Raw genomic sequence first — 18,882 nt, forward strand, 5'->3', positions numbered from 1 at the left:
TGGCGGCCCACTCACTCGATCGCCATGTCTGTTTGCCACAGTTTTCCCGGTGGTGCCGCACCCGGGCTCGCCCCGGCAGACGCGTTTTTTTTTTTCTTTCGCCCCGGCTGACGCAGTTTTCGCGCCGCCCCGGCTGACGCGGTTTCGTGCCGCCCCGGCAGACGCGGTTTTTTGCGCCGCCCCGGCTGACGCGGTTTTTGCCGCCCCGGCTGACGCAGTTCGGACTTAGCACTTTTCGGCTGTGCCTGGCTGGCGGCCCACTCACTCGATCGCCATGTCTGTTTGCCACAGTTTTCCCGGTGGTGCCGCACCCGGGCTCGCCCCGGCTGACGCAGTTTTCGCGCCGCCCCGGCTGACGCGGTTTCGTGCCGCCCCGGCAGACGCGGTTTTCGCGCCGCCCCGGCTGACGCGGTTTCGTGCCGCCCCGGCAGACGCAGTTCGGACTTAGCACTTTTCGGCTGTGCCTGGCTGGCGGCCCACTCACTCGATCGCCATGTCTGTTTGCCACAGTTTTCCCGGTGGTGCCGCACCCGGGCTCGCCCCGGCTGACGCAGTTTTCGCGCCGCCCCGGCTGACGCGGTTTCGTGCCGCCCCGGCAGACGCGGTTTTCGCGCCGCCCCGGCTGACGCGGTTTCGTGCCGCCCCGGCAGACGCAGTTCGGACTTAGCACTTTTCGGCTGTGCCTGGCTGGCGGCCCACTCACTCGATCGCCATGTCTGTTTGCCACAGTTTTCCCGGTGGTGCCGCACCCGGGCTCGCCCCGGCAGACGCGTTTTTTTTTTTCTTTCGCCCCGGCTGACGCAGTTTTCGCGCCGCCCCGGCTGACGCGGTTTCGTGCCGCCCCGGCAGACGCGGTTTTTTTGCACCGCCCCGGCTGACGCGGTTTTTGCCGCCCCGGCTGACGCAGTTCGGACTTGGCACTTTTCGGCTGTGCCTGGCTGGCGGCCCACTCACTCGATCGCCATGTCTGTTTGCCACAGTTTTCCCGGTGGTGCCGCACCCGGGCTCGCCCCGGCTGACGCAGTTTTCGCGCCGCCCCGGCTGACGCGGTTTCGTGCCGCCCCGGCAGACGCGGTTTTCGCGCCGCCCCGGCTGACGCGGTTTTTGCGTCGCCCCGGCTGACACGGTTCGGACTTTGCACTTTTCGGCTGTGCCTGGCTGGCGGCCCACTCACTCGATCGCCATGTCTGTTTGCCACAGTTTTCCCGGTGGTGCCGCACCCGGGCTCGCCCCGGCTGACGCAGTTTTCGCGCCGCCCCGGCTGACGCGGTTTCGTGCCGCCCCGGCAGACGCGGTTTTCGCGCCGCCCCGGCTGACGCGGTTTCGTGCCGCCCCGGCAGACGCAGTTCGGACTTAGCACTTTTCGGCTGTGCCTGGCTGGCGGCCCACTCACTCGATCGCCATGTCTGTTTGCCACAGTTTTCCCGGTGGTGCCGCACCCGGGCTCGCCCCGGCTGACGCAGTTTTCGCGCCGCCCCGGCTGACGCGGTTTCGTGCCGCCCCGGCAGACGCGGTTTTCGCGCCGCCCCGGCTGACGCGGTTTCGTGCCGCCCCGGCAGACGCAGTTCGGACTTAGCACTTTTCGGCTGTGCCTGGCTGGCGGCCCACTCACTCAATCGCCATGTCTGTTTGCCACAGTTTTCCCGGTGGTGCCGCACCCGGGCTCGCCCCGGCTGACGCAGTTTTCGCGCCGCCCCGGCTGACGCGGTTTCGTGCCGCCCCGGCAGACGCGGTTTTCGCGCCGCCCCGGCTGACGCGGTTTCGTGCCGCCCCGGCAGACGCAGTTCGGACTTAGCACTTTTCGGCTGTGCCTGGCTGGCGGCCCACTCACTCGATCGCCATGTCTGTTTGCCACAGTTTTCCCGGTGGTGCCGCACCCGGGCTCGCCCCGGCAGACGCGTTTTTTTTTTTTCTTTCGCCCCGGCTGACGCAGTTTTCGCGCCGCCCCGGCTGACGCGGTTTCGTGCCGCCCCGGCAGACGCGGTTTTTTGCGCCGCCCCGGCTGACGCGGTTTTTGCCGCCCCGGCTGACGCAGTTCGGACTTAGCACTTTTCGGCTGTGCCTGGCTGGCGGCCCACTCACTCGATCGCCATGTCTGTTTGCCACAGTTTTCCCGGTGGTGCCGCACCCGGGCTCGCCCCGGCTGACGCAGTTTTCGCGCCGCCCCGGCTGACGCGGTTTCGTGCCGCCCCGGCAGACGCGGTTTTCGCGCCGCCCCGGCTGACGCGGTTTCGTGCCGCCCCGGCAGACGCAGTTCGGACTTAGCACTTTTCGGCTGTGCCTGGCTGGCGGCCCACTCACTCGATCGCCATGTCTGTTTGCCACAGTTTTCCCGGTGGTGCCGCACCCGGGCTCGCCCCGGCTGACGCAGTTTTCGCGCCGCCCCGGCTGACGCGGTTTCGTGCCGCCCCGGCAGACGCGGTTTTCGCGCCGCCCCGGCTGACGCGGTTTCGTGCCGCCCCGGCAGACGCAGTTCGGACTTAGCACTTTTCGGCTGTGCCTGGCTGGCGGCCCACTCACTCGATCGCCATGTCTGTTTGCCACAGTTTTCCCGGTGGTGCCGCACCCGGGCTCGCCCCGGCAGACGCGTTTTTTTTTTTCTTTCGCCCCGGCTGACGCAGTTTTCGCGCCGCCCCGGCTGACGCGGTTTCGTGCCGCCCCGGCAGACGCGGTTTTTTTGCACCGCCCCGGCTGACGCGGTTTTTGCCGCCCCGGCTGACGCAGTTCGGACTTGGCACTTTTTGGCTGAGCCTGGCTGGTGGCCCACTCACTCGATCGCCATGTCTGTTAGCCACAGTTTTCCCGGTGGTGCCGCACCCGGGCTCGCCCCGGCTGACGCAGTTTTCGCGCCGCCCCGGCAGACGCGGTTTTCGCGCCGCCCCGGCTGACGCGGTTTTTGCCGCCCCGGCTGACGCAGTTCGGACTTGGCACTTTTTGGGCTGAGCCTGGCTGGCGGCCCACTCACTCGATCGCCATGTCTGTTTGCCACAGTCTTCCCGGTGGTGCCGCACCCGGGCTCGCCCCGGCAGACGCGTTTTTTTTTTCTTTCGCCCCGGCAGACGTGGTTCCCCCCCCCCCCCCTTTTCGCTCGCCCCGGCTGACGAGGTTTTCGCGCCGCCCCGGCTGACGCAGTTTTCGCGCCGCCCCGGCTGACGCGGTTTCGTGCCGCCCCGGCTGACGCGGTTTTCGCGCCGCCCCGGCTGACGCGGTTTTTGCGTCGCCCCGGCTGACACGGTTCGGACTTTGCACTTTTCGGCTGTGCCTGGCTGGCGGCCCACTCACTCGATCGCCATGTCTGTTTGCCACAGTTTTCCCGGTGGTGCCGCACCCGGGCTCGCCCCGGCTGACGCAGTTTTCGCGCCGCCCCGGCTGACGCGGTTTCGTGCCGCCCCGGCAGACGCGGTTTTCGCGCCGCCCCGGCTGACGCGGTTTCGTGCCGCCCCGGCAGACGCAGTTCGGACTTAGCACTTTTCGGCTGTGCCTGGCTGGCGGCCCACTCACTCGATCGCCATGTCTGTTTGCCACAGTTTTCCCGGTGGTGCCGCACCCGGGCTCGCCCCGGCTGACGCAGTTTTCGCGCCGCCCCGGCTGACGCGGTTTCGTGCCGCCCCGGCAGACGCGGTTTTCGCGCCGCCCCGGCTGACGCGGTTTCGTGCCGCCCCGGCAGACGCAGTTCGGACTTAGCACTTTTCGGCTGTGCCTGGCTGGCGGCCCACTCACTCGATCGCCATGTCTGTTTGCCACAGTTTTCCCGGTGGTGCCGCACCCGGGCTCGCCCCGGCAGACGCGTTTTTTTTTTTTTCTTTCGCCCCGGCTGACGCAGTTTTCGCGCCGCCCCGGCTGACGCGGTTTCGTGCCGCCCCGGCAGACGCGGTTTTTTGCGCCGCCCCGGCTGACGCGGTTTTTGCCGCCCCGGCTGACGCAGTTCGGACTTAGCACTTTTCGGCTGTGCCTGGCTGGCGGCCCACTCACTCGATCGCCATGTCTGTTTGCCACAGTTTTCCCGGTGGTGCCGCACCCGGGCTCGCCCCGGCTGACGCAGTTTTCGCGCCGCCCCGGCTGACGCGGTTTCGTGCCGCCCCGGCAGACGCGGTTTTCGCGCCGCCCCGGCTGACGCGGTTTCGTGCCGCCCCGGCAGACGCAGTTCGGACTTAGCACTTTTCGGCTGTGCCTGGCTGGCGGCCCACTCACTCGATCGCCATGTCTGTTTGCCACAGTTTTCCCGGTGGTGCCGCACCCGGGCTCGCCCCGGCTGACGCAGTTTTCGCGCCGCCCCGGCTGACGCGGTTTCGTGCCGCCCCGGCAGACGCGGTTTTCGCGCCGCCCCGGCTGACGCGGTTTCGTGCCGCCCCGGCAGACGCAGTTCGGACTTAGCACTTTTCGGCTGTGCCTGGCTGGCGGCCCACTCACTCGATCGCCATGTCTGTTTGCCACAGTTTTCCCGGTGGTGCCGCACCCGGGCTCGCCCCGGCAGACGCGTTTTTTTTTTTCTTTCGCCCCGGCTGACGCAGTTTTCGCGCCGCCCCGGCTGACGCGGTTTCGTGCCGCCCCGGCAGACGCGGTTTTTTTGCGCCGCCCCGGCTGACGCGGTTTTTGCCGCCCCGGCTGACGCAGTTCGGACTTGGCACTTTTTGGCTGAGCCTGGCTGGTGGCCCACTCACTCGATCGCCATGTCTGTTAGCCACAGTTTTCCCGGTGGTGCCGCACCCGGGCTCGCCCCGGCTGACGCAGTTTTCGCGCCGCCCCGGCAGACGCGGTTTTCGCGCCGCCCCGGCTGACGCGGTTTTTGCCGCCCCGGCTGACGCAGTTCGGACTTGGCACTTTTTGGGCTGAGCCTGGCTGGCGGCCCACTCACTCGATCGCCATGTCTGTTTGCCACAGTCTTCCCGGTGGTGCCGCACCCGGGCTCGCCCCGGCAGACGCGTTTTTTTTTTCTTTCGCCCCGGCAGACGTGGTTCCCCCCCCCCCTTTTCGCTCGCCCCGGCTGACGAGGTTTTCGCGCCGCCCCGGCTGACGCAGTTTTCGCGCCGCCCCGGCTGACGCGGTTTCGTGCCGCCCCGGCTGACGCGGTTTTCGCGCCGCCCCGGCTGACGCGGTTTTTGCGTCGCCCCGGCTGACACGGTTCGGACTTTGCACTTTTCGGCTGTGCCTGGCTGGCGGCCCACTCACTCGATCGCCATGTCTGTTTGCCACAGTTTTCCCGGTGGTGCCGCACCCGGGCTCGCCCCGGCAGACGCGTTTTTTTTTTTTTCTTTCGCCCCGGCTGACGCAGTTTTCGCGCCGCCCCGGCTGACGCGGTTTCGTGCCGCCCCGGCAGACGCGGTTTTTTGCGCCGCCCCGGCTGACGCGGTTTTTGCCGCCCCGGCTGACGCAGTTCGGACTTAGCACTTTTCGGCTGTGCCTGGCTGGCGGCCCACTCACTCGATCGCCATGTCTGTTTGCCACAGTTTTCCCGGTGGTGCCGCACCCGGGCTCGCCCCGGCTGACGCAGTTTTCGCGCCGCCCCGGCTGACGCGGTTTCGTGCCGCCCCGGCAGACGCGGTTTTCGCGCCGCCCCGGCTGACGCGGTTTCGTGCCGCCCCGGCAGACGCAGTTCGGACTTAGCACTTTTCGGCTGTGCCTGGCTGGCGGCCCACTCACTCGATCGCCATGTCTGTTTGCCACAGTTTTCCCGGTGGTGCCGCACCCGGGCTCGCCCCGGCTGACGCAGTTTTCGCGCCGCCCCGGCTGACGCGGTTTCGTGCCGCCCCGGCAGACGCGGTTTTCGCGCCGCCCCGGCTGACGCGGTTTCGTGCCGCCCCGGCAGACGCAGTTCGGACTTAGCACTTTTCGGCTGTGCCTGGCTGGCGGCCCACTCACTCGATCGCCATGTCTGTTTGCCACAGTTTTCCCGGTGGTGCCGCACCCGGGCTCGCCCCGGCTGACGCAGTTTTCGCGCCGCCCCGGCTGACGCGGTTTCGTGCCGCCCCGGCAGACGCGGTTTTCGCGCCGCCCCGGCTGACGCGGTTTCGTGCCGCCCCGGCAGACGCAGTTCGGACTTAGCACTTTTCGGCTGTGCCTGGCTGGCGGCCCACTCACTCGATCGCCATGTCTGTTTGCCACAGTTTTCCCGGTGGTGCCGCACCCGGGCTCGCCCCGGCAGACGCGTTTTTTTTTTTCTTTCGCCCCGGCTGACGCAGTTTTCGCGCCGCCCCGGCTGACGCGGTTTCGTGCCGCCCCGGCAGACGCGGTTTTTTTGCACCGCCCCGGCTGACGCGGTTTTTGCCGCCCCGGCTGACGCAGTTCGGACTTGGCACTTTTTGGCTGAGCCTGGCTGGTGGCCCACTCACTCGATCGCCATGTCTGTTAGCCACAGTTTTCCCGGTGGTGCCGCACCCGGGCTCGCCCCGGCTGACGCAGTTTTCGCGCCGCCCCGGCAGACGCGGTTTTCGCGCCGCCCCGGCTGACGCGGTTTTTGCCGCCCCGGCTGACGCAGTTCGGACTTGGCACTTTTTGGGCTGAGCCTGGCTGGCGGCCCACTCACTCGATCGCCATGTCTGTTTGCCACAGTCTTCCCGGTGGTGCCGCACCCGGGCTCGCCCCGGCAGACGCGTTTTTTTTTTCTTTCGCCCCGGCAGACGTGGTTCCCCCCCCCCCCCCCCTTTTCGCTCGCCCCGGCTGACGAGGTTTTCGCGCCGCCCCGGCTGACGCAGTTTTCGCGCCGCCCCGGCTGACGCGGTTTCGTGCCGCCCCGGCTGACGCGGTTTTCGCGCCGCCCCGGCTGACGCGGTTTTTGCGTCGCCCCGGCTGACACGGTTCGGACTTTGCACTTTTCGGCTGTGCCTGGCTGGCGGCCCACTCACTCGATCGCCATGTCTGTTTGCCACAGTTTTCCCGGTGGTGCCGCACCCGGGCTCGCCCCGGCTGACGCAGTTTTCGCGCCGCCCCGGCTGACGCGGTTTCGTGCCGCCCCGGCAGACGCGGTTTTCGCGCCGCCCCGGCTGACGCGGTTTCGTGCCGCCCCGGCAGACGCAGTTCGGACTTAGCACTTTTCGGCTGTGCCTGGCTGGCGGCCCACTCACTCGATCGCCATGTCTGTTTGCCACAGTTTTCCCGGTGGTGCCGCACCCGGGCTCGCCCCGGCTGACGCAGTTTTCGCGCCGCCCCGGCTGACGCGGTTTCGTGCCGCCCCGGCAGACGCGGTTTTCGCGCCGCCCCGGCTGACGCGGTTTCGTGCCGCCCCGGCAGACGCAGTTCGGACTTAGCACTTTTCGGCTGTGCCTGGCTGGCGGCCCACTCACTCGATCGCCATGTCTGTTTGCCACAGTTTTCCCGGTGGTGCCGCACCCGGGCTCGCCCCGGCAGACGCGTTTTTTTTTTTCTTTCGCCCCGGCTGACGCAGTTTTCGCGCCGCCCCGGCTGACGCGGTTTCGTGCCGCCCCGGCAGACGCGGTTTTTTGCGCCGCCCCGGCTGACGCGGTTTTTGCCGCCCCGGCTGACGCAGTTCGGACTTAGCACTTTTCGGCTGTGCCTGGCTGGCGGCCCACTCACTCGATCGCCATGTCTGTTTGCCACAGTTTTCCCGGTGGTGCCGCACCCGGGCTCGCCCCGGCTGACGCAGTTTTCGCGCCGCCCCGGCTGACGCGGTTTCGTGCCGCCCCGGCAGACGCGGTTTTCGCGCCGCCCCGGCTGACGCGGTTTCGTGCCGCCCCGGCAGACGCAGTTCGGACTTAGCACTTTTCGGCTGTGCCTGGCTGGCGGCCCACTCACTCGATCGCCATGTCTGTTTGCCACAGTTTTCCCGGTGGTGCCGCACCCGGGCTCGCCCCGGCTGACGCAGTTTTCGCGCCGCCCCGGCTGACGCGGTTTCGTGCCGCCCCGGCAGACGCGGTTTTCGCGCCGCCCCGGCTGACGCGGTTTCGTGCCGCCCCGGCAGACGCAGTTCGGACTTAGCACTTTTCGGCTGTGCCTGGCTGGCGGCCCACTCACTCGATCGCCATGTCTGTTTGCCACAGTTTTCCCGGTGGTGCCGCACCCGGGCTCGCCCCGGCAGACGCAGTTTTCGCGCCGCCCCGGCAGACGCGGTTTTCGCGCCGCCCCGGCTGACGCGGTTTTTGCCGCCCCGGCTGACGCAGTTCGGACTTGGCACTTTTTGGGCTGAGCCTGGCTGGCGGCCCACTCACTCGATCGCCATGTCTGTTTGCCACAGTCTTCCCGGTGGTGCCGCACCCGGGCTCGCCCCGGCAGACGCGTTTTTTTTTCTTTCGCCCCGGCAGACGTGGTTCCCCCCCCCCTTTTCGCTCGCCCCGGCTGACGAGGTTTTCGCGCCGCCCCGGCTGACGCAGTTTTCGCGCCGCCCCGGCTGACGCGGTTTCGTGCCGCCCCGGCTGACGCGGTTTTCGCGCCGCCCCGGCTGACGCGGTTTTTGCGTCGCCCCGGCTGACACGGTTCGGACTTTGCACTTTTCGGCTGTGCCTGGCTGGCGGCCCACTCACTCGATCGCCATGTCTGTTTGCCACAGTTTTCCCGGTGGTGCCGCACCCGGGCTTGCCCCGGCAGACGCGTTTTTTTTTTTTCTTTTCGCCCCGGCTGACGCAGTTTTCGCCCCGCCCCGGCTGACGCGGTTTCGTGCCGCCCCGGCAGACGCGGTTTTTTGCGCCGCCCCGGCTGACGCGGTTTTTGCCGCCCCGGCTGACGCAGTTCGGACTTTGCACTTTTTGGCTGAGCCTGGCTGGCGGCCCACTCACTCGATCGCCATGTCTGTTTGCCACAGTTTTCCCGGTGGTGCCGCACCCGGGCTCGCCCCGGCAGACGCGTTTTTTTTTTCCTTCGCCCCGGCAGACGTGGTTCCCCCCCCCCCCTCCGTCTTTCTTTTTGTTTTTTTTTTCGCCGCGGCTGAAGTGGATTTTTCGGTGCCTCGACGCCCCGGTAGTCGCGGTTTTTCCGTTTCCGCACGGCCCCGGCTGACGCTGCTCGGTCACAGTCGCCTTTTGTGAGGATTGCAGACTTCTTGAGCGCGGGTGTTTTTTTTTTGTTGTTGTTGTTGTTTTATTACGCATTCGCTCCAGCAGACGCTGTTTAGACTTTTTGTTTCCTCTTTTATCCTGCGACGAGGTGACGAGGTTTATTCGGTGCCCCGCCGCCCCGGCTGAAGTGATTTTTCCTGTCCCGTGCCGCCCCGGCTGACGCGGTTGGGACTTCGCGTTTGTTCGGCCGCCACGGGTTTTGGCGCACTCGCTCGGTTGCTTGTTGTTGCCACTTGTTGCGAACCCAGGTTTCTTGAGCGAGCGCGGGCGTTTTTTCTTCCTTTCTTTCTTTGTTCTATGTGTTAGCGAATCGGCCTTTAATATCACACGAGGACTCACAACCAACAATTTTCAGTTTGAAGTGTAAAAAATCTGCAGGTGTTGACGTAACTGACTTGCCCCGTACCCTTGAGTACATCCATGAAGTTCTCGTAGTACTACTAAATCGCATTATTCCAAGTGGAGAAATTCCCATAAACTTGCAAACCTCTACACGAAAATCGGTGCGCGTGATAAAGTTGAAAATTATCGTCCGATATCAAATGTGCCTTCTATAACACAAATTCTAGGAAAAAAAAAAAAAAACACTTGTTCGCCGTTCTCTGCGCCGTGACTGGCAGCACTCCGGCGAAGCGAAACGGGGTCGATTCGAGCACGATATCGGCGTCTTTCGACGTGCTCGCCGGCGACCGTCGCACGAGTACGTCGCACGAGCGCGTCTGCCGGGGCGCCGTTTGCGAAGCCGACGCAAAAGTGGGAACCGCCGCTCGGATGATCGCCGCTTTCGGCAGAGTGAGTGTTGGCACTCCGGGGAAGCGAAACAGCGTGAATGCGCCCACGAAATCGGCGTATTTTGAAGTGCCCGCCGGCGACCGTCGCACGAGTACGGTAAACCGCGTCAGCCGGGGCGTAGTTCGGGACGCCGACGAAAAAGTGGGAAGCGCAACTCGGATCTTCGCCGTTTTTGCAGGAGTGAGTGGCGGCCCTCCTGCGAGACCAAGAAGCATCGATTCGTGCACGAATTCGGCGCCTTTCGACGTGATCGCCGGCGACCGTCGCTCGAGTAGGGCAAACCGCGTCTGCCGGGGCGGGCTTCGGGACGCCGATGCGAAAGTGGGAAACGCTGCTCGGATGTTCGCCGTTTTTGGCCGAGTGAGTGCTGGCACTCGGGCGAAGCCAAACGGGGCCGATTACGGCACGATATCGGCGTCTTTCGACGTGCCCGGCGGCGACCGTCGCACGAGTACGGTAAACCGCGTCAGCCCGGGCGGAGTTCGGGACGCCGATGCGAAAGTGGAGAACGCCGCTCGGATCTTCGCCGTTTTTGGAGGAGTGAGTGGCGGCACTCCGGAGAAGCCAAGGAGCGCCAATTAGCGCACGATATCGGCGTCTTTCGACGCGCTCGCCGGCGACCGTCGAACGAGTAGGGCAAACCGCGTCTGCCGGGGCGGGGTTTACGACGCCGACGCAAAAGTGGGAACCGCCGCTCGGATGTTGGCCGTTTTTGGCAGAGTGAGTGCTGGCACACCGGCGACGCGAAAGAGCGCGAAAGCGCCCACGAAAGTGGCGTATTTGGACGTGCTTGACGGCGACCGCTGCAGGAGTACGAAAAACCACGTCAGCCGGGGCGAGCGACCCACGGCGGTCTGGGTGCTTATCGCTGCTATTATAGGGGCACCCCGGCAGACGCAGAAAAAAAAAATTTTTTTTCGACCTTCTTTTTTGCTGGTCGAGCTCGGGTAACCCAGGTCGCAATGGGAGCCGCGCACGAAAGCGGCGTCGCGAGACGCGTTCGCGGTCGCTAGTCGCACGAGCTCGGCAACCGCGTCAGCCGGCGCGGAGTTCGGGATGCCGACAGCTAAGTGGGTACCGCTGCTCGGATGTTCGCCGTTTTTGGCCGAGTGAGTGCTGGCACTCCGGCGAAGCGAAACGGGGCCGATTCGGGCACGATATCGGCGTATTTCGACGTGCTCGCCGGCGACCGTCGCACGAGTACGGCAAAGCGCGTCTGCCGGGGCGAGGTTTGCGATGCCGACGAAAAAGTGGGAAGCGCCGCTCGGATCTTCGCCGTTTTTGCAGGAGTGAGTGGCGGCCCTCCTGCGAGACCAAGAAGCATCGACTCGCGCACGATATCGGTGTCTTTCGACGTGCCCGCCGGCCACCGCCGCACGAGTACGGCAAACCGCGTATGCCGGGGCGGGGTTGGCGACGCCGACGCAAAAGTGGGAACCGCCACTAGGATGTTCGCCGTTTTTGGCAGAGTGAGTGCTGGCACACCGGCGACGCGAAAGAGCGCGAAAGCGCCCACGAAAGTGGCGTATTTGGACGTGCTTGACGGCGACCGCTGCAGGAGTACGAAAAACCACGTCAGCCGGGGCGAGCGACCCACGGCGGTCTGGGTGCTTATCGCTGCTATTATAGGGGCACCCCGGCAGACGCAGAAAAAAAAAATTTTTTTTCGACCTTCTTTTTTGCTGGTCGAGCTCGGGTAACCCAGGTCGCAATGGGAGCCGCGCACGAAAGCGGCGTCGCGAGACGCGTTCGCGGTCGCTAGTCGCACGAGCTCGGCAACCGCGTCAGCCGGCGCGGAGTTCGGGATGCCGACGGCTAAGTGGGTACCGCTGCTCGGATGTTCGCCGTTTTTGGCCGAGTGAGTGCTGGCACTCCGGCGAAGCGAAACGGGGCCGATTCGGGCACGATATCGGCGTATTTCGACGTGCTCGCCGGCGACCGTCGCACGAGTACGGCAAAGCGCGTCTGCCGGGGCGAGGTTTGCGATGCCGACGAAAAAGTGGGAAGCGCCGCTCGGATCTTCGCCGTTTTTGCAGGAGTGAGTGGCGGCCCTCCTGCGAGACCAAGAAGCATCGACTCGCGCACGATATCGGTGTCTTTCGACGTGCCCGCCGGCCACCGCCGCACGAGTACGGCAAACCGCGTATGCCGGGGCGGGGTTGGCGACGCCGACGCAAAAGTGGGAACCGCCACTAGGATGTTCGCCGTTTTTGGCAGAGTGAGTGCTGGCACTCCGGCGAAGCGAAAGAGCGCGAATGCGCCCACGAAAGTGGCGTGTTTGGACGTGCTTGACGACGACCACCGCAGGAAAACGAAAAACCACGTCAGCCGGGGCGAGCGACCCATGGCGGTCTGGGTGCTTATCGCTGCTATTATAGGGGCACCCCGGCAGACGCAAAAAAAAAAAAATTTTTTTTCGACATTCTTTCTTGCTCGTCGACCTCGGGTGACCCAGGTCGCAGTGGGAGCCGCGCACGAAAGCGGCGTCGCGAGACGGCTTCGCGGTCGCTAGTCGCACGAGCTCGGCAACCGCGTCTGCCGGGGCGGAGTTCGGGACGCCGACGGCTAAGTGGGAACCGCCGCTCGGATGTTCGCCGTTTGTGGCCGAGTGAGTGCTGGCACTCCGGCGAAGCCAAACGGGGCCGATTCCGGCACGATATCGGCGTCTTTCTACGTGCTCGCCGGCGACCGTCGCACGAGTACGGCAAAGTGCGTCTGCCGGGGCGGGGTTTGCGACGCGTACGCAATAGTGAGAACCGTCGCTCGGATGTTCGTCGTCTTTCGCCGAGCCAGTGCTGGCACTCCGGCGAAGCCGAACGGAGCCGATTCGGGCACGATATCGGCGTCTTTCCACGTGCTCGCCGGCGACCGTCGCACGAGTACGGTAAACCGCGTCAGCCGGGGCGGAGTTCGGGACGCCGATGCGAAAGTGGGAAGCGCCGCTCGGATCTTCGCCGTTTTTGGAGGAGTCAGTGGCGGCACTCCGGTGAAGCCAAGGTGCGCCAATTCGCGCACGATATCGGCGTCTTTCGACGTGCCCGCCGGCCACCGTCGCACGAGTACGGCAAACCTCGTCTGCCGGGGCGGGGTTTGCGACGCCGACGCAAAAGTGGGAACCGCCGCTCGGATGTTCGCCGTTTTTGGCAGAGTGAGTGCTGGCACTCCGGCGAAGCGAAAGAGCGTGAATGCGCCCACGAAAGTAGCGTATTTGGACGTGCTTGACGGCGACCGCCGCAGGAGTACGAAAAACCACGTCAGCCGGGGCGAGCGACCCACGGCGGTCTGGGTGCTTATCGCTGCTATTATAGGGGCACCCCGGCAGACGCAGAAAGAAAAAAAAAAAAAAAATGGGGACATGGCGTGCGTCACCGTGCGGCTTCGCAGCGTTGCCGAAGTCGCCGAGCCCTTCGACTGAGCCGAACGGCGGACAGGGAACGTTGGTCGGCCGTTCTAACCTGTCGGTGCCACGCCGAGACGTCGTTAAGGAAAACCGCGTCGTGGGCCTCTACGACGCCGTCGAGTCGTTGTACGTTTGGTGTCCAGCGTGTCGGCGGCGAGTAGCGGACACGTCGTTCACGACTTCGGTCTTTCGCAGTCGACGCGAACTTGCGGAGAGTCGTGGTGCCTCACGTTTTCGGCAGAAACCGCGGCGGAATTTTCCCGTGCGTGCGCGCACGACCTCGGTGCTGTGCCGTCAGCGTAGTGTTGCACAAACTCGTGGCCTACCCAAGGTGCGGTACGTTTGCGGCCGTATCCTCGGTGGGAATTTCGTGAGTAGGGTCGCAAATTCTACGACCTCGGCGGGTTTGAGAGCGACGTAGACTTGTGGCACGCTCAACGTGCCACACGTTTCGGGGCACACCCGCGGTGAAATTTTCTCGAGTACGCTCGTATTAGTGCCCAAGGAGGTCTGGGTACTTATCGCTGCTATTATGTGGGGGTTCTCGTGAGCGGCGTACGCGAAAGCGACCGGGTGTCTGATATGCGGCGGGCTTCGGCCTCGTCAAGCGTGTCCTCGGGTCTGCTCCAGGGGAATCCACGGCAGTCGTCTGCAGCCTCATCCGCTTGATGCGTTAGGGGCTGGTTGTCGGACGGTGCCGTTTTACCACGATATCGAGGTGTGTTCCGTGTCGTCCTCGGGCGATTCAGATGCGAAAGCGCCGAAGACGCGGGCGTGACCCGTCGTCTGGCGGCTTTGCAGTCTCGGCTCCGTTGCTAGTTCCGGCCGGTCCACCGACAGTGCAGCGGGCTTGGGCAACCCGCACGGCGCGACCGAGTCGATGCAACGAAAAAGAGCGAGCATGAACGTGCTTCTTGCCGCACGGCTCCCACTCGTCTTTCGGGAAGGTTGTGCCGTAGCGAGCTCGAACGCCGTCATCTCGGAGTGCAAAATAAGCGTGTTGGGGCGCCTGAAGGTGGCCTCCGCCGCACACAGACTGCGTCCGGCCCGCCGAAGGCGAGGACGGACGCGCAGTCGAACGATTACCTGGTTGATCCTGCCAGTAATCATATGCTTGTCTCAAAGATTAAGCCATGCATGTCTAAGTACATGCCGAAATAAGGCGAAACCGCGAATGGCTCATTAAATCAGTTATGGTTCCTTAGATCGTTTCTTCCTACTTGGATAACTGTGGCAATTCTAGAGCTAATACATGCAGTGAGCCTGGAGCCCTTTGGGTAACGGGTGCTTTTATTAGACCAAGATCGATCGGGTTTCGGCCCGTATTGTGTGGTGACTCTGGATAACTTTGTGCTGATCGCATGGCCACGAGCCGGCGACGTTTCTTTCAAGTGTCTGCCTTATCAACTTTCGATGGTAGGTTACTTGCTTACCATGGTTGTTACGGGTAACGGAGAATCAGGGTTCGATTCCGGAGAGGGAGCCTGAGAAACGGCTACCACATCCAAGGAAGGCAGCAGGCGCGCAAATTACCCACTCCCGGCACGGGGAGGTAGTGACGAAAAATAACAATACGGGACTCTTTTGAGGCCCCGTAATTGAAATGAGTACACTCTAAATCCTTTAACGAGGATCAATTGGAGGGCAAGTCTGGTGCCAGCAGCCGCGGTAATTCCAGCTCCAATAGCGTATACTAAAGCTGCTGCGGTTAAAAAGCTCGTAGTTGGATCTCAGTTCCAGACGAGTAGTGCATCTACCCGATGCGACGGCTCGGACTGAACATCATGCCGGTTCTTTCTTGGTGCACTTCATTGTGTGCCTCGAGATGGCCGGTGCTTTTACTTTGAAAAAATTAGAGTGCTCAACGCAGGCGAGTCGCCTGAATAAACTTGCATGGAATAATAGAACAAGACCTCGTTTCTGTTCTGTTGGTTTTTGGAATACGAGGTAATGATTAAGAGGGACGGACGGGGGCATTCGTATTGCGGCGCTAGAGGTGAAATTCTTGGACCGTCGCAAGACGAACTACTGCGAAAGCATTTGCCAAGAATGTTTTCATTGATCAAGAACGAAAGTCAGAGGTTCGAAGGCGATCAGATACCGCCCTAGTTCTGACCATAAACGATGCCAACCAGCGATCCGCCTGAGTTACTCAAATGACTCGGCGGGCAGCTTCCGGGAAACCAAAGTATTTGGGTTCCGGGGGAAGTATGGTTGCAAAGCTGAAACTTAAAGGAATTGACGGAAGGGCACCACCAGGAGTGGAGCCTGCGGCTTAATTTGACTCAACACGGGAAAACTTACCCGGCCCGGACACTGGGAGGATTGACAGATTGAGAGCTCTTTCTTGATTCGGTGGATGGTGGTGCATGGCCGTTCTTAGTTGGTGGAGCGATTTGTCTGGTTAATTCCGATAACGAACGAGACTCTAGCCTATTAAATAGGTGCGGGGTTCCCAGCACCTTACAACCTTCTTAGAGGGACAAGCGGCTCCTAGCCGCACGAAACAGAGCAATAACAGGTCTGTGATGCCCTTAGATGTCCGGGGCCGCACGCGCGCTACACTGAAGGAAGCAGCGTGTCTTTATCCCTGTCTGAAAAGACTGGGTAACCCGTGGAACTTCTTTCGTGATTGGGATAGGGGCTTGCAATTGTTCCCCTTGAACGAGGAATTCCCAGTAAGCGCGAGTCATAAGCTCGCGTTGATTACGTCCCTGCCCTTTGTACACACCGCCCGTCGCTACTACCGATTGAATGATTTAGTGAGGTCTTCGGACCGATGTCCGGCGCGGCCTTTCGGTTGCGCCGGTCTGTTGGAAAGATGACCAAACTTGATCATTTAGAGGAAGTAAAAGTCGTAACAAGGTTTCCGTAGGTGAACCTGCGGAAGGATCATTAACGGATTGTGAAGGGTGAGCGCCTCAGCTGCGTCTGCGCCCGACACTTTCTGCCGCTGACCCCGTTTGGACGCGGGGTCGGCTTTTCCCCACGGGGCTGCCTGAATGTGGAGCGGCACCCCGTGACAAATTGTTGCGCCCAGCGGACGCCAACACCGCGACCTTGGACGGTCGGCCAGGTGGCGGACGCGGGTACAAACGGCGCAACGCACTCATAGGTCGGCTTTCGACCCGCCACTGCACCGTGGCTCGAAGCGCTCGAAATGCGCGACCCGACCGCTGCGGGACCGCCTAGTACTGTAAACAGGAGCGGCGGAGCGCGAACGGCGAGTCGTGGTTACGTCGGTAGAAGGCGAGGCTGCGCGTTCCCGAAACGCCAGCCGAGTGCCCTCCCGACCGTTCGAGCGTGCAAGAACGAGACCCGACAATCGCGCGGCGACTGCCAAGTACGAGAGGAACGGCACAAGCGTCGGCGGTCGGTCAAGGAACTGGCGATGTGACGGGTCCGCTGTGCACCAGTGCATACCGTCCCGCCGTCCGCGGCAAGCGCCTCCGCGTCCTCGGGTGACGGAGGCTGCCGGTCGGTTCTTGCAGGCGAGGGATCTCGCTGGCACCGGTTCGCGTTGACGCGCGGCCGGTCATGGCACGGCGATGCGACGGCCGAGGTGCGCAGTACTCGATGGAGGAACCGCACGCTCCGATGACCGTCCCGCCCTCCGCGGCGTATGCGTACCGACCGTAATGGTTGCAGCAGCGCCGGCCGGCTTTTGAATTCGCCACACGAAACACGGTGCGAGATCGCGGTTAGGGGAGCGTCGACGTTGCCAGGCGTTTTGCTTGCTGCCGAGGGAAAGGCGGCACGGCCACGTCGCGCTCGTCGCGATTAGCGGGTCTGCGCGCTTTGGGAAGGTGCCGCAACGACTTGCCGAAAGAGGAAGCACGGAAGAACGAGGGACTTGGACGTCCCGACAATTGAACGCACTTGCGGCCAGGCCCTTGCTGGCTTCGTTCTTCCGCCTCGAGTAGGCTCGTACGCGGCTCCGGCGCCGAAAGTGGTCCTTGGCACCGACTTCGGTGGACGTGGGAAGTGCCGCGCAAGTACGGCGCGCCTGGCTCCACCTGTTGGCTAAAGTAGGCAGCCGGATCGGCATTTTGGTGTGCGGTGGCAAACCGTGGATGCGAAAAAAGCTTGTGCGATTTCGTGGAACAAAAAGCGGGGGTCCCCCTTTTTATGCGGAGGAGACCGACCCGCCTGCCGTGGTGAACCGCGACGCCACGGTAAAAACGGGAGAGGCTTGTCGATGGGACCGTGCATCCCGCGCTCCACGGAGGCCGGGAGGCGGCCGCCCGAGGAAATGTGTAGCCGTCGAGGCCCGCATCTGCGTGCACTCTTATCCAAATGGGTGTACCGCAGGCATTTTCTGGTTAGGCGGGCCAATGAGAGCGAGCACACAACGATACCTACGGGTCCGGCTTGGAGAACCGGCTTCGACGCCTCCCGAGTATTTATAGAGGGGTGGACCACGAAAGCACTCGCAAGTAGCGAAAGCGAAACGCCGTCCGAAACACACCGTTTGCTCGATTTGCGGCAGCCGAAAAAGGCGCGGCAGAGTTTTGGAGTCCAAGCGTGCGCTGAAAAGCGCCCTTCTTGGCCACTGTTTGGCCGAGTGCCAGAAACGTTTGGTTTTGACTGTACGGAATTGAACAAACACTTTTTCACGACTCTAAGCGGTGGATCACTCGGTTCTCGGGTCGATGAAGAACGCAGCCAGCTGCGAGACTTGGTGTGAATTGCAGGACACACTGAGCACTGATTCTTTGAACGCACATTGCGGCCTTGGGTCTTCCCTTGGCTTCGTCTGTCTGAGGGTCGGATCACATATCAAGAGAGCCTTCGGCGCACAAGGGAACGTGAGCCGTCGACTCGTTTTGACCGCGTCGGCAACACGGACAGCACGCTGAACACCTCACAGCGAGCGCCAACAGCGGCCACTCAAGGGCGAGACGGTGGCGACCGTCGTGCCAGAGCCCAACCGAAACGGGGGCGACCGACTGCATTGAGGATGTGGCACCTCGTTGAGACCGCCGCAGGACTTCGAGTCGGAAGGAAGCCTGCAGGGAAAGTGCGGTCGAGGTTGCGTACTCCTCTCTGCGACCGGGCGCGCAAGAGCTGCGAGAGCCACGGACGCGCAACTTTAACGCACGGTAAACACGAGGAGCGAAAGCCGGCCAGCAAAGCTTCTCCAGCCGTGCGCAAAGTGCGCGAGATCGCAGCCTTGCGTTGCGCTTGTTGCCCTCGAAGTAAGCAGGGTGTCCCGTAGACCGGGCGCTCGAACACGCTGCGGGGCCGTGCCTCCTCCAGGCTTTGCCGCGCGAACAGGGAACGTTCGCGCGCAAAGCGCAGGGAGGTGAGGAGGCTGCGCCCGACGTTTGCGGTTCGCTGCGTACGCGGTTGATGCGGAGAGCACGGCGCGACGACTTGCCGCGAAGCGGAAAAAGTCTCCCGCACGAGTTGGCGAAACGTTGGCGAAGCTTAAGGCGTTCTCGTCGTAGTCCGCCGTCGGTCTAAGTGCTTCGCAGTTCCCGTCCCGTTCAAAAAACTGGGCCACTCCAGTTGGGGCGGGGGCGACGCTACACGAGACGATGCCTCTCGCCAGGCTGCGTGGCTGCCCTTGCGGCGGCGGCGACTGGCCTCGGCGGTGTTTGGGCTTTCGACACGGTCGTTTATCACGCAACTGCTCGGACGACGCACGCGCGCAGCGGAATGCCGCTTGCCAGCCTTGTGAAG

The 18,882-nt window shown here is 63.6% G+C and overlaps 2 non-coding genes across 2 annotated transcripts; both read left to right on the top strand.

Annotated features, from left to right (window-relative positions):
* Positions 1-14,280: 14,280 nt before the first annotated feature.
* On the top strand, positions 14,281-16,095 carry LOC142793969 (small subunit ribosomal RNA). Its single transcript, XR_012891970.1, has one exon. It is a non-coding gene; the product is annotated as a small subunit ribosomal RNA (ribosomal RNA).
* A 1,719-nt stretch (positions 16,096-17,814) lies between these two features.
* Positions 17,815-17,967, top strand: LOC142793979 (5.8S ribosomal RNA). The gene has a single exon (XR_012891977.1). It is a non-coding gene; the product is annotated as a 5.8S ribosomal RNA (ribosomal RNA).
* Positions 17,968-18,882: the final 915 nt, after the last annotated feature.

The sequence above is a fragment of the Rhipicephalus microplus genome, unplaced genomic scaffold (assembly GCF_043290135.1).
Source record: "Rhipicephalus microplus isolate Deutch F79 unplaced genomic scaffold, USDA_Rmic scaffold_355, whole genome shotgun sequence".
NCBI lineage: Eukaryota > Metazoa > Arthropoda > Arachnida > Ixodida > Ixodidae > Rhipicephalus > Rhipicephalus microplus.